At 53.4% G+C, this 15,282-nt stretch overlaps 1 protein-coding gene across 4 annotated transcripts in view; it reads right to left on the bottom strand.

Annotated features, from left to right (window-relative positions):
- RNF17 (ring finger protein 17) overlaps positions 1-15,282 on the bottom strand; it is a 238,012-nt gene that overhangs the window by 114,462 nt on the left and 108,268 nt on the right. The gene's annotated exons all lie outside the window — the stretch shown is intronic.

The following is a 15,282-nucleotide window of genomic DNA, read 5'->3' on the forward strand; positions in this document are numbered from 1 at the left end:
TGGTGTTCTTCGAGATAGGTTGCTCATGGCCATTCCATTCTAGGTATGTGCACTTGCCACATGCACCAGTGCTGGAAGGTTTCCCCTCAGTAGTATCCGTAGGAGATCGGCTCTGGCAATCTCTGGAGTGGTTCGCATATGCTGCGGAATAAGGGGTGCCGCCAGTTCCTCCCACCCTCAGTTTCTTCTTGCTGGGAACTCCAACAGTGGGAGAAGGAGGGCGGGTCATGGAACGGACATAAGCAACACATCTCAAAGAACACCACCTACGAAAAAAGGTAACTCTCTTTTCTTCCTCGAGTGCTTGCTCATGTCCATTCCATTTTAGGCGACTCCCAAGCAGTACCACCAGAGACAGGTAGGAGTTCATGGACGTACAGACTGCAACACAGCCCTGCTGAACCCAGCGTCATCTCTGGCCTGCTGGGTGATGGCATAATGCATGGTAAACGTGTGCACCGAAGACCACATCACGGCCCTGCAGATGTCCTGGATAGGGACATGGGCTAGGAAGTTCGCCAAGGATCCTTGTGCTCTGGTCGAGTGGGTTTCACAATCAACGGTGGCTGGGTCTGAGCCAGCTCATAGCAGGTACGGATGCAAGGAGGTAATTCAGTTTGAGATCGTCTGAAAGGACAGAGGAAGGCCTTTCATTCTTTCCGCTGTTGCTACGAAGACCTGAGTCGATCTGCGGAACGGTTTGGTGTGCTTCAGATAGAAAGCCAACACGTGTCGAACAACCAACGCGTGTAGCTGCCTCTCCTCGCTAGAGGAGTGCGGTTTGGGGCAGAACAGCGGAAGGAAGATGTCCTGGTCGACAAGAAAGGAGGACACCACCTTGGGCAGAAAAGCCAGATGGGGCCGCAGTTGTACCTTGTCTTTGTAAAAGACGGCATATGGTGGCTCCAACATGATGGCCCTCAGTTCAGAGACCCTCCTCGCTGAGGTAATGACCACCAGAAAAGCCAACTTCCATGAGAGAGGGAGCATGAGGCCAAAGGCTCAAAGGGCAGGCCACTGAGCCTCAAGAGAACCAGGTTGAGATCCCATTGGGGAACAAGGCCTCTGATCGGTGGAAAGAGCCTTTCCAGGCCATTCAGGAACCTGACCATCATGTCATGTGAAAACACTGACTGATCTTAAACATGTGGGTGGAACGCCGATATGGCCACCAAAAGGACATTGATGGAGGAAAAAGCGAGGCCCTGATTCTTCAACTGGAGCAGGTAATCCAGGATGAATTGGGGAGACGACTGGGTTGGACAGAGATCCCGCTCCGCCGCCCAGCAGGAGAACCACTTCCATTTAGCCAGGTATGTAGCGCTAGTTAAGGGCTTCCTACTTTCCAAGAGAATCTGCTGCACCTGACTGGAGCAGGCCCGCCCCTCCGGGTTTAGCCACGCAGCAGCCAAGCCATAAGGTGAAGCGGGGCAAGATTCGGGTGCAGGAGCCGACCACGGTCCTGGGACAGGAGATCCGGGCGTTCGGGCAGTGGCCACAGAGTGGTCCATGAGTGTGCCATACCACCGTTGACAAGGCCACGCTAGGGCAACCATGACCTTGTCCCTGTTCCTCTTATCAGCAGAGTCCTGTCAAAGATCAAGAGCGTGTAGTAAGAAGAGGGCCTGAAACATAAGCCCATGTAAGCAGGCTCTGCTCACAGAATCTGGCAAGAACAGGGCTGATATTGCAGAAACATATTCCGAAGAAATGTGAGGCACAAGGCACTAACACAAGCACATTCCAGGAGGGTGGTACCAGAACACCTCGATACCAGTACATTCCCCAAAGATAATGCTGGCCCATCTTAAGGATAAGGTCAGGATGACAGCATGATGAATAGAAATGTTTTGATCAAATCAACATGTACAAGGCAATGAGTGGCACCCTGATACGTCAGGGGCAATACGTAATTTGTTTGTATCTGTGTATCAAGATGTATCTCAGAGGGAGTGTCTTTGGTCAGCCTAGGGAGCAGTGGAAAGTCCCGCCACTGACTGAGCTGCATCCATTGTCATGGGCATACATGTCTTAGTATCCTCGTAGAGTCCGCCAGGTGCTATTACCGTGCTTTGTCAACAATAAACCTGGCAGGCACCTTCTCATCTTAACAGATTTTGTGGTCATTGTGCAGTTTGCTCGAGGTCTGCTGTGCCAGCTATCTGTGCAGAGCTGGAACAGCACACAGGGAGAACACACACAGCCGAACATCTGACGACAGAGGGACTGGCGGGAAAGCATGCAGCAGATCCTCTGCCCATGACAGGAGAAACGCGTCTGAAAGGGCACCCTCACCTAGACTCTGCAGGGAGCAGAAACACTGACATTTCTTGTTCTGTTTGGTGGCAAACAGGTCCACTCGGGGAGCTCCCCACCTGTGGAAGATCATCCATGCGACCTCGAGATGGAGCACCCACTCATGGTGAGAGCAAAAGGACCTGCTGAGGTGGTCCGCCAGTGTGTTGTGAATGCCAGGGAGATGCGCTGCCTTCATGTGGATTCCATGCTGGGTACAGAAATCCCACAGATAGATGGCTTCCTGACAAAGAGCCGATAATCGTGCGCTCCCTTGTCCACACAGAACATGGAGGCTGTGTTGTCTGTCAGGGCTCACAGCGCTTGACCCGACAACTGGGGGAGGAAGACCCTGTAAGCTAGGCGGATGGCCCTGAGCTCTTTGGCTTTTATGTGCAGTGCACACTCCTCTGGGAACCAAGTTCCTTGGGTTCACATTGCCCCAGGATGTGCACCCTGTCTGAGGCATCCTATAGCAGTGAGACCTCGGGCCGAGGATTTGCAAATGGCACTCCTGCCATCACCCTCTTTGGGTTGGGCCACCACTTTAGGGAGGTAAATATGCTGCATGGGATCGCAACAACCTTGTCCAGGTGATCGCTGGACGGGGAGTAGGCCTTTGCCAGCCACAGCTGGAGGGGCCACATTTTGAGCCTTGCTTGGTGGACCACATAGGTGCACGCTGCCATGAGGCCTAGAAGCCGGACACAGACTCTTCCTGTGGTGATCCGGTGCATGAAGAGGTGGGTCATTAGCTTTGACATCGATTCAAACCTGTCCTGTGGTAGAAACACCCTGGTGTCAGTAGAGTCTAGCACCGCGTGGATGAACTCTATCCTCTGGACCGGGAAGAACGTGGACTTTTGGTCGTTTATCAACAGGCCCAGAGCTTGGCACGAGTCCTGCGGCACTCTGACACTGCGCTGGACTTGGAGCGGGCCTTGACAAGCCAGTCGTCGAGGTACAGGTAGATCTGGATACCTCGACATCTCAGGTAAGTGGCCACCACGGACATGCATTTGGTGAACACCCTTGGGGCCGTTGCAAGGCCAAAGGGAAGCACTATAAACTGGTAGTGAGCTGCCCCCACCAGGAAACATCTGTGCCCTTGGAATATTGATATACGAAAATAGGCATCCTTCAAATCAACAGCGGCATACCAGTCTCCCAGATCCAGGGGAGGGATGATGGAGGTCAGGGAGACCATACAAAACTTTAACATCTTGAGATATCTATTGAGGTCCCACTGGTCCACAATAGGGCAGACACTGCCTTTGGCCTTCGGAATGAGAAAATACTGGGAATAGAACCCCTTTCGATGCACAGGGACTTCCTCCACAGCCGTGACTTGTAGAAGGGCCTGTACCTCCTGTCTGAGCAGCTGCTTGTGAGAAGGGTCCCTGCAGAGGGACAAGGGAGGGAGGGTAGAAATAAACTGCCGGGTATACCCCACTGCCACAGTGCTGAGGACCCACCGGTCCGTAGTTATTGCGGTCCAAGTGGGGAGGAAAAAAGAAAAGGTGGTTGGCAAAACAAAGAGGGGGAGGATCCAGTTCACAGACTGGGATGTTGCCTTCGGGTGCACCCTCAAAATGCCCGCTTGTTCCCTCGAGGGAAGCCGGATGAACCTGACTGCGAGGCTGAGCCACATTGGTGGCCCTGGTGGCATGTGTAGCCCTTGCCCTTCTTATGATAGGGCTCTGATCTCACCTGACTGGGAGGTCTATGAGGTTGCTGTGGCTTGAACCTCTTTCTAGCAGGGGCTGGCATATAGACGCCAAGGGACCGAAGGGTAGCCCATGTAATTGTGTGTCTGTTTGCTCCACAAACAGGGCCAGGCCATCAAAGGGGAGGTCCTGTAGTGAGAGCTGGAGTTCTGTGGCCAGCCCAGAAGACATCAGCCACAATGCCTGCTTCATCACCACCACCATGGCCACGGACTTCGTGGGTGAGTCCGATGCATCTGATGCGGTCTGGAGGAAGGCCCTTGCCACCGTTTTCCTCTTCTCAAGGATAGCCAGGAACCCCATCTTGGAATCCTCGGGCAGCACGTATGCAAACTTGGTGATAGACTGCCAAACATTAAAGTCATATCTGCCCAGGAAGGCCTGGTGATTAGCCACTCTGACCTGGAGGCTGGCAGTTGAATAAACCTTCCTCCCAAACAAGACAAGCCTCTTGCCATCTTTATTCTTGGGAGTAGTGCCAGGTTGTCCCCGTCTCTCTCTCTCTCATTGACCGCAGATACCATGAGGGAGTTTGGGGCAGGGTGAGTGTATAAATATTCAGGTCCCATAGCAGGGACATAGTACTTCCTCTCTGCCTGCTTGGAAATGGGCAGGAGGGAGGAAGGGGTTTGCCAGAGGGCTTTGATCAGCTTTACCACCCCCTCGTGTACAGGAAGCGCCACCCTGGACAGAGCTACCATGGCCAGGATTTCAAACAGACCATTGGAGGGTTCCACTAACTCCTCCACCTGTAAGCCCAGGCTGGCTGCCACCCTCTTAAACAGCTCCTGGTGTGCCATAGCTTCCTCCAGAGACATCGACTGGGATAGTCCTGCCACTGCCTCATCGGGCAAGGACGATGATGAGGAGGGGGGAAGGGTGGGTGCAACTTCCACCTCTGGATTAGTCTCCTCCCCAGCAGAAGGCTCCTGAGCACCGTGCTCTGACCCCACGTCCGATGCCGGGGGAGGGTGGGAGATGGTCACCGATTTCCTGTCTGAACCGCCTGACACAGAGCTCTGAACGAGTGTCTGCGGAACCCCTATAGGTTCCAGAACTGCCATGGTGGAGACCACTGGCCCTGGGGCCAAGCACCGGCTGGCAATACCAGAGCAGACCCTCCATGCTTGGCTGAGAGTGACTGTCTCAAAGGGCCTGAGGCCTCTTCCTCTTCGTCTGAAGAGGGTGAGCGACGCCTCAGGGACCACCGTGGCACTGATGAGGCTTCAGAGTCCTCCTCCTGTTGCCTTCCATGCCACTCACTACAGGAGGACCGGTACCGGGTCTCAGAGTCTCGATGACGGCTGCTCGGAGCTTGGTGGATCAACGGCGGGTATTTGGCAATCGACGCCTAGAGCTCCTCGAGCAGTACCGATGGTCTGGCGATTAGGAACATGATGACAACGAGCGACACATAGACGAAGTTGATCGGTACCGCAGATGCAGCAATGTCCCCCTCGATGCCAGGGATCTGCCACGTTCTGGCTCCACTGGGGACCTGTGCCCTGGGGAGCGATGTCTTCTGTCTGGAGACTGGTGTGCCTCAGTCCCATGCCGGCTCTTGGGCGAGCGGCGCCATCCCATGGGGAACTGATACCGTGAGTCCTCCCACGAATGATACCGGGATCTCCGGTCACTCTGGGCAGGTCAGAAGCGCGTCCCCAGGGAGCGACGGTTTGACGTTGACCACCTCAGTGCTAGGGACCAATGCCGCACTGACGGGGACCGCGGTGCAGGTCCCAGTGTTGGCTAACCCTTAGAGACAACCGTGCTGGAGTGAGGTGTTGGTGGCACCCGCAAAGACAATGTCTTTGGCTGCCTAGAAGGCCTCCAAGGTGTATAGAGCTTCCAAGAGCTGAAGACCTTTTCCGCTAGATGGAGTGGGCCATGGGTCCACTGGAGGTCTGGCTGGGAATGCCCGTCCCTCAGGGTCTGTGCTCCTCCACAGCCTTCGCTCTCACTCCACGTGGACCTGGGGAGTGCCCTCTGTCCGGGTGCTTTTTAGGCCTCTTCACCGGTACTGGGACTGGCGTCAGGAACTTGGTGCTGAAGGCGCACTTCGCACCAATGCACTCGATGACTTTGGCAGCTCGGATACTAGCCCAAGGGCCAACTCCACGAGGAGCACTCTCAACCTTATGTCCCACTCCTTTTTGGTTCTTGGCTTGAAGCTCTTGCAGATTCGACACTTGTCACTGATGTGGGCTTCACCCTGACACTTCAAGCAGTTTTGATGCAGGTTGCTAATCAGCATGGGCTTTGGACAGCACTCACACGGCTTAAAGCCCGGGGAACGGGGCATGCCCCGGCCCTGGGCAAAGTCCCAATAGGGGACTATCTAAGTTAACTACAACTACTACTACTACTACAACAACACAAAAGAACCACTTAAGCAACTATTTACACACTATACAGAAGAAAACCACTGGATAACGTAACGCTTCCTGAGGCAAGGAGCAGTTCCAGCACTGTCACTGGTGGTAAGAAGGAACTAAGGGAGGGGGGAGCCAGTGGCGCCCCTTAGACTGCAGCATATGCACGCCACGCTAGAGGGTGCCAGAGCCGGTCCCCTACGGATAAACTTCCAGCACCGGTGCATGTAACAAACACACACACCTACAATAGAATGGACATGAGCAACCACTTGAAGAAGAACAGGTTTGGGGCTTTTTTTTTTGTTTTTTTAAACATTCTTAGGATGCAAGTCAGTCAGTCATGGACAGACATCCAGGACTGGCAGGTTGGCCACGACAGCTGTTGCTCTGGACCCCAGCTCACTTCTCTGGTCTGGGACATCACGTGGCTAATCTGGGCAGATCCCCACTCTCTCACCAGTCCTGGGCATATCTGGCTAGGCTGGCCAGTCTCATCTTGTCATGCTGGAATAGTTGGTCTCAGGATCAGGTCAAAAGCAAAGAGAGGATAGATGAAAGATAGTGAGGAAAGGGAAGACAGAGCAGGATCTCATAAGTATCACTCTGAGGTCCCCACCGGTCCAGCAGTAATGGTCAGGTTTCCCCACTGATGCATTGAGGTCTAAGTGTCACGATGACTGAGGATCACCAATGAAGGACGGAGTGTCTGCAGAGGCTATTGGACTTTCCTGAGGGAATCCTCCAGGAGTCAATTCCACCATTTTGATCCCCAAAGTCTCTCTTTTTAAGGATCCCAAAGGCAGCAATGTGCAAAATAGCTCATCACCTCATTTTTTTGGTTCACCAATTAAGCCTAATTTCTGACACACCAATTTTGTTCCATTAATTTCCAATTCCATTCTCCTCTTGTTTACAAACAACCTTCACAATCCTTTAGTTATACCAGTAGCCCTTTTTGTATGTACTAACCCAGTCTGTCTTTTGTTTGTACCTTTTTCTATCAACAGTTATGGTTATAGGTTATTGTAACATTTTAATGATCTTTCAGCCACTTTACAGCTATTAAGTTCACAATTGGGGTAGGCTCCCTAGACCTCAAATATTGCACCACCCCCCACCCTGCTGGACTGGCATGGAAAACAAAGAAATCTGTAAGATAAAAGGGTTGCAAAAGGAGGATCCAGGACCAAATTGTGCCTCAGAGTCAAAAGCTGATTTCCTAAGCACTTTTTCCTTACCTAAATTCTCATCTACAGGGTAATATGCATATCTAACTACTACTTTCTGGGAGTCTTGAGTATTTCTGCAACACTTTATTACAAGAGATTTTTCTTTTTATATACTTTATTGAAGTCTATTATTTCCCTATTAAGTGCCTGGTGATCGTGATTACCTTGGGATCCTCAATGGCTTTATCTTTTTTTAGTTATTACTATTAAAACAGGTTTAGTCTAGGAAATACATTGTGAGAGGCAATGAAAGCTTGTTTATATACATATAAAACGTCTATGGGTGTAAGATACATGAGTTTGTTCAGTTTCTTTTGGATGAAACAGCCTCAAAAGGTCAGAAGAACATACAAATCTTTTCTTATAAACTACAAAATTAAATTCTCTGCAATTTTTCAGACTGATCCAAGACTATACATCATAATCATCAACACTGAAAGATGTAACCGAAGTTCTTACTGTTCTTTAAGTTCAATGAATAAGTAAACATAAAACTAAACAGGATAACATTGTTAGAGGAAGATCATGACTCCGGCTGATTAAATTATGATAATTCTTGCCAGAGGCAATTCCCTTTTACAGTGATTTTAATAGCAAGACATGACTGACTTAACAGTCATTAAATGGTCTAGGGAGAAAAATAAAGATATTAATATTTGTTCTTGAAAATGAATTCAAACTAATGAAAATGGTCTTCTGACCTTTTGAGGATGAATCTAGAAATTTTATATGTATATAAACAAGCTTTCATTGCCTCCCACAATGGATCTCCTACAGGGAAAGGATATAACCCCCGTAATAAACCTATGATAATAGTAATAACTAAGAAAAGATAAAGCCATTGAGGATTCCATGGTAATCATGATTACCAGGCACTACTTATAAAAATAATCAACTTCAATAAAAGTAAATAAAGGAAAATTTGTTGTAATTAAGCACTACAGAAATACTCAGACTCCTGGAAAGTAGTGACATGAAGTCCCTCCAGTCTGGACTTAGGTGCTGAGAGGGGAGGGGCTTAGAAATATGTGATCACATAATTAAAGATTGTATCAATGCACACACACAAATGAGCCAAATTAAGGTTGTACTGGCAACCTGAATTCTGGCATTTCCTAATTTTTGAATGATTGCCTTGGCAACCTTCTGTTCTTTTATTTTTTGTATGTAATTTATGGTTTTATCCCACAATTCTCGATCATTTGAAATAGTGGAGTAGCAGATAGCAGTAGAAGGCTGTTATCTTCTGCATGGACCTGCCACTTGAGGGGGATGGAGAGAGACACAGTTTGCCAGTGGTTTCACAGCTATTTCTAGATAGCAGAGGAATGCGGAGACTCAGGAAAGGACAGTTACCTGTTCCGTAACTGGCATTCTTCGAGATGCGTTGCTCTTGTCTATTCCACAGTAGGTGTGCGTGCTCGCCACGTGCACCGGTGCCGGAAGTTTTTCCCTTAGCAGTACCCGTACTGGGGGAGCACCACGGTGACCCCTGGAGTGGCGCCTGTATATCGCGCTATAAGGGGAACCACGGGCTCCTCCCACCCTCGGTTCCTTCTTGCCGGACAACTCCGACAGAGGGGAAAGAGGGCAGGGTGTGAAATAGACAGGAGCAACACATCTCGAAGAACACCAGTTACGCAACAGGTAACTGTCCTTTCTTCTTCGAGTGATTGCTTGAGATCACAGTAGGTGATTCCAAGCAATATGTGCTGAAGGTGGGTGGGAGTTCACGAAGGTTCGGGACGAAGTACCGCCCTGCCGAACCCGGCGTCATCCCTAGACTGGAAGACGATCGCGTAATGCGAAGTAAATGTGTGAACTGAGGCCCAAGTGGCCACCCTACAAATGTCCTGGATGGGGACATGGGCGACGTAGGCAGCTGATGAGGCCTGAGCCCTCGTAGAGTGTGCCCTGACAATTGGTGGTGGGGGAACCCCTGCCAGATCATAGCACGTGCATATGCACGAGGTGATCCAGCGGGAAAGCCGTTGGGTGGAGACAGGCTGCCCCTTTGCCCGCTCAGCCGAGGCAATAAAGAGTTGAGAGGATTTCCGGAACGGCTTAGTCCAATCCAGATAAAAAGCCAACACCCTACGCACATCGAGCATGTGGAGGTGGCGTTCCTGGTTAGAGGAGTGGGGCTTAGGATAGAGCACGGGTAGGAAGATGCTGTGCTCCATATGGAAGGCGGAGACCACCTTCGGGAGGAACGTCGGGTGTGGGCAGAGCTGAACTTTATCCCTATGAAAAACAGTATAGGTGGGTTCTGAGGTTAAGGCCCTGAGCTCTGAGACACGTCAGGCCGACGTGATCGCCACAAGGAAGGCCACCTTCCACAAGAGGTGCAACCAGGAACACGTGGCCAGGGGTTTAAAGGGGGACCCCGTGAGACGGGACAAGACCAGGGTGAGGTCCCATTGCGGCATGGGGGGCCTAGCGTATGGGAACGAACGGTCAAGGCCCTTCAGGAAACGGGTGGTCATCGAGTGGGTGAAGACCAAGTGGCCTTACACCGGCAGGTGAAAGGCCAATATGGCCGCCAGGTGCATCCTGACTGAGGCAGGTGCCAGTCCCGGGGCCCTACAGGATAAGAGGTAGTCCAGGATGAACTGGAGAGGTGCAGCGGAGGGGGACACACCCCGCTCACTCACCCACCTGGCGAACCTGGACCACTTTGCCATGTACGTCCGACGCATGGATGGCTTCCTGCTTTCCAGGAGGACTCGCCTTACCTGCTCCGAACACCTATTCTCCTCCTCATTCAGCCACAGAGCAGCCACGCTGTTAGGTGGAGCACGGCCAGATTGGGATGGAGGAGGTGCCCCCCCGTCCTGGGACAGGAGGTCCGGGCGGAGCAGCAGCGCCCTCAGGGGGGCCGCTAAGAGGCGTAGGAGGGGCCCGTAACAGTGCTGGCGGGCCCAAGCCGGGACTATGAGAATGACTTTCGATTTGTCCACTTTCACCTTCTGAAGGACCTTGGTCATGAGGGGGAACAGGGGAATGGCATAGAGGAGCTGTCCTGACCAGCTCAGGAGGAACGCATCGGAGATCGCGCCTTTCCCCCACCCCTCCCCTGGAGGGGAACCGGGGGAATGCCGGTTCTGACGGGTTGCAAACAGGTCAACCTGGGGAACTCCCCACTCTTGGAAGAGCCGGTGAACAACCTCCGAGTGGAGCGACCACTCATACTGGGGGGAGAAGACCCTGCTGAGGCAGTCCGCTTGCGTATTGCGAACACCCAGGAGGTGAGCCGCCCTCAGGGAGATATCGTGGGCTATACAGAACTCCCACAGGTTCAGGGCTTCCCGTCAGAGGGCTAGAGAGCGAGTCCCACCTTGCCTGTTGATATAGAACATGGCGGCGATGTGGTCCATGAGGACTCTGACCACCTTGCCGCAGAGGTGTGTGAGGAAAGCCAAGCACACCAATTGTACCGCCCTGAGCTCCTTGACATTTATGTGAAGGGGCAAGTCCGGGGTCGACCACGTTCCCTGGGTTTGCACGTCCCCCGTTTGGGCTCCCCAGCCGAGGTCCGAAGCATCGGACATCAGATCTATGGACGGGAACCCCTTGCAGCATATTGCTCGGGGAGAACCACCATAGGAAGGAACCCAGTATAGGGGACGGAACTGTGAGAACCTTGTCCAGACTGTCCCCGCACTTGGGAGAACTGGGAGGCCAGCCATACCTGGAGGGTCCTCATACAGAGTCTGGCATGGCGGACCACGTAAGTGCACGCCGCCATGTGTCCCAGAATCCAAAGACACGCCCTCGCCGTAGTCACCGGGAAGGTTGTGACCGAGGCGATGAGACCCCTTAGGGACTCGAACCTGTCCAGGGGAAGAGAGGCTGTGGCCTTGGAGGAGTCCAGCAGGGCCCCAATGAATTCTATGTGCTGAACGGGCACTAATGTTGATTTGGTCTCGTTCACGACCAGGCCTAGATCGGCGCATGTCGAGAGGAGCAGCTCCATGTGGGAATCCACTTCAAAACGAGACTCCCCCTTGAGGAGCCAGTCGTCCAGGTAAGGGAAGATTTGTACCCCCTCCCGCCTGAGTTAGGCCGCCACCACGGACTTACATTTCGTGAAGACTCTGGGAGCCGTAGATAGGCCAAAGGGGAGGACCACAAATTGGTAGTGGTCCATCCCTACCATGAATCGGAGGAAGCATCTGTGCTCCTCAAAAATATGGACGTGAAAGTACCCATCCTGAAGATCCAGGGCCGTGTACCAGTCCGCCGGGTCCAGGGAGGGGATAATAGAGGCCAGGGACACCATGTGGAACTTGGAACGGGTTAGGAACCTGTTAAGGTCGCGCAGATCCAGAATAGGCCGGAGACACCCTTTCGCCTTTGGGATCAGGAAGTATCGGGAGTAGAAACCATTGCTCTGGAACTGAACCGGTACCCTTTCCACCGCCATCAGGTGAAGCAGCCGATCCACCTCCAGTTGCAGGAGGCGGACATGGTCCAGATCCCCCGGGGCCATCATGGAGGGCGGGTGATTTGGCGAGGGTGAGGTGAACTGCAACACGTAGCCCTTGGAAATGGTACTGAGGACTCACTGGTCCAAAGTTATGTGGGACCACGCCCCGAGGAAGGCAGACAATTGGTTGCAGAACACAAACTTTATTAATCGGGGGGTCTCCCTGGCAAATAGTCAAAACCGCCTCTTTCCCTGCCTCTTGCCCTTAGAGGGTCCAGGCTGCGGGTTAGAGCGGGACTGCAGCTGAGACCAACGCTTCTGGTCTCTGGGTCTTTTGTACGGGGGCTCATATCTGCTCCTCGCAGGTTGAGCTGCCAGAAGCGATTTGGCCTTGTCCTTAGCTGGAGGGACATAGAGGCCCATGGTCTGCAAGGTGGTGCGGGAACCCTTCATCCCATGCAGCCTGACGTCGTCTGGTCCGCCAAGAGTGCCTTGCCATCGAACGGGAGGTCCTGCATCAGAGATTGGGCCTCCGTCAACAGCCCGGACAACAGGAGCTATGACGCCCTGCGCATGGCGACAGCGGAAGCCATCGAGCAGGCCACCGTGTCAGCAGCATTGGACGCCGCTTGCAGGGCCACTTTAGCTACCGCCAACCCCTCTTCCACCAGAGCCCTGAAGTCCTTCCTGTCCCGGTCCGGGAGGAGGAGCTCAAATTTAGGCAGAGACTCCCACAGGTTGAAGTTGTACCTGCTCAGTAAGGCCTGGTGGTTGGCTACCCAAAGCTGGAAACTAGCCGACCAATAAAATCTTCTGCCAAAGGAGTCCAGTCTCCTGGCATCTTTGTTTTTGGGGGTGGGCGCGGGCTGGCCCTGATGCTCTCTGTGGTTTACCGATTCCACTGCGAGTGAGTTGGGTGCCGGGTGAGAATAGAGATATTCATGGTCCTTCGCCGGCACACAGTATTTCCTCTCGACCTTTTTTGAGATTGGGGCCAAGGAGGCGGGAGTTTGCCACAGCGAGTTCGAAATGTTGGCAATACCTTGGTGCAGAGGTAGGGCCATGCGGCCTGGTGCCGAGGGGGACAGGATGTTAAACAGGGAATCAGACGGACCCTCCATCTCCTCAGCCTGCAGCTGGAGGATGGATGTCACCCGCTTTAGCAGGTCCTAGTGAGCCTTAAAGTCCTCCTGCGGGACCGATGGCGGAGGCGCCGTTATGGCGTTGTCCAGTGCTGGAGAGAGGGCCCGCACGGAGCCGGGTGCCTCGGTTGGTGCCAGGGCGTCAAGGCCGAGGTCAGAGTCCTGGCGCAGGTCTGCCGACTCATGCCCCGCCGACTTGTCCCGTGGGTGGCCAGAGGAGGCCAATGGAACCTGGGATGCTCCGGCGACCGAATGGACCTCCGTTTGGGCTGGCACTGATGGCCACGGTGCCCACTGGCACCACTGCCCTTGCCATGGGGTTCCCTGCCATTGGCTCAGCTGAGCGCACGATGGCAACGTGTGTCCCGGTGGAACAGCGCATCCCGAGGATGGGTGGACGGGTGCCGAGGCCAAGGTCGCCAAAGAACGCTCAGTGCAACGGGAGCAGTAGGAGTGGCGCCTGTGACGTCTTCTCCCTCAGGACCAGGATCTCAACGTCGATGAGCGGTACCACCCACATGACGAACTACTTCGGTACCCGTGACGGCGACGCGAAGCCCGGTGCCCTGACGCCAAGGTGCCCCGAGGGGAGCCTCTGGCGTGATGTCCAGACAAGTGGGAGCTGGAATGGGAACGCTGACATCTGTCCCATCGAGAGCGGCTCCAGTACCCATGCCTCACAGGTGAGCGTTCCCGGTGCCTCTCTTGGTGCCTACGCCCGCTGGCAGGCGGTGCAGAGTTCCCGCGACTCCCGTCTCAACGGCGGCATGGACGGTCTGGCCGGCATAAAGGGTGGCTGGGAGCTGTCAGAAGAGCAGCCGCTGTGCGCCAAGCGGTGCGGGGAGCGATCCTCGGAACGGGAACTGCGGCTGCCCAGAGAGGTCTGGTGGGCACCTAAAGGAGGCTTGCCTCGCGACCTACGGCCCATACCTGTTTGTGAGCTCGGGACGGGCAGAGACATAATGTTCTTCACAGCCTGCACCACCTCCAGCATGGACGGCATCGGTACCGGTGGGGATGCCTGGGCCAACAGTACCGGGCTGCTCCGCTCCACATGAGTCGGAGCTCTTGAGCCCAGGGGGGATCGAAGGCTGCCCAGACGGGACCAGCCTCCCCCTTATCCTTATTGCGGCGTCATTGCGAGGCCGGGCCCTTCCCTTGCTTTTTGGAGGGAGAGCGGTGCCGATTGGTCGAAGGGGCCTCGCTATGTACCGATGACGCGGCAGCCGGCACCAAGTCCAATCTACGTACCGGCGTCGGGGTCAGCACCGACTCCATCAGGATAGCTCAAAGTCTAAAGCCTCTCTCCTTCTTGGTCCTTGGCTTGAACGACCTGCATATCTTGCAATGGTCGCTAATGTGACTCTCACCCAGGCAGCGAAGACACTCAGTGTGAGGGTCACTCCTGGGCATAGAACGGCGACAGGAGTTGCACGATTTGAAGCCACTCTAACTGAAGGATGATCCACAAACGGTACCATTAAGGTTGAGAAGAAGGGCTGCAGCAGAGCTGGAGCACAAAGTTCCGACTACCTTCACTGACGGCAAGAAGGAACTGAGGATGGGGGGAGCCCGTGGCTCCCCTTATAGCACGATATACAGGCCCCACTCTAGGGGTTGCGCGGTGCTTCCTCAGTACGGGTACTGCTAACGGAAAATCTTCCAGCACCGGTGCACATGGCAAGCATTCACACCTACTGTCGAATACACAGGAGCAATCACTTGAAGAAGAAGAATGAGTTCAATTCCAGATTTGGTGGGAGAATCTGCTCTAGTGATTATAGAACCTTTTTTTCCTTTTACTCTGCAGCCTTTTGCATCAGAGAACTTAGCTGCCAAACTCTATCAAGTCTCTATTGAGAATAAGTGCCCTGAAATTTTTCAGAGTCTTACAACTAAACCAGATTTGGGCAAACTATCACAGATGTAAAAGGCATGCTAACACTTCGTCCCCCCTACCCCTGTTCCAAAGCTTGGAGGCACTAGAGCGTCTCAACAAAAGGGACATACGAATATTTTGTCACTAGCAAAACATTTTCCCCAACCTCATTCTCAGAAACAAATCATTTTAGCTGAAACATCCCC

Source organism: Chrysemys picta, chromosome 1 (genome assembly GCF_011386835.1).
Source record: "Chrysemys picta bellii isolate R12L10 chromosome 1, ASM1138683v2, whole genome shotgun sequence".
NCBI lineage: Eukaryota > Metazoa > Chordata > Testudines > Emydidae > Chrysemys > Chrysemys picta.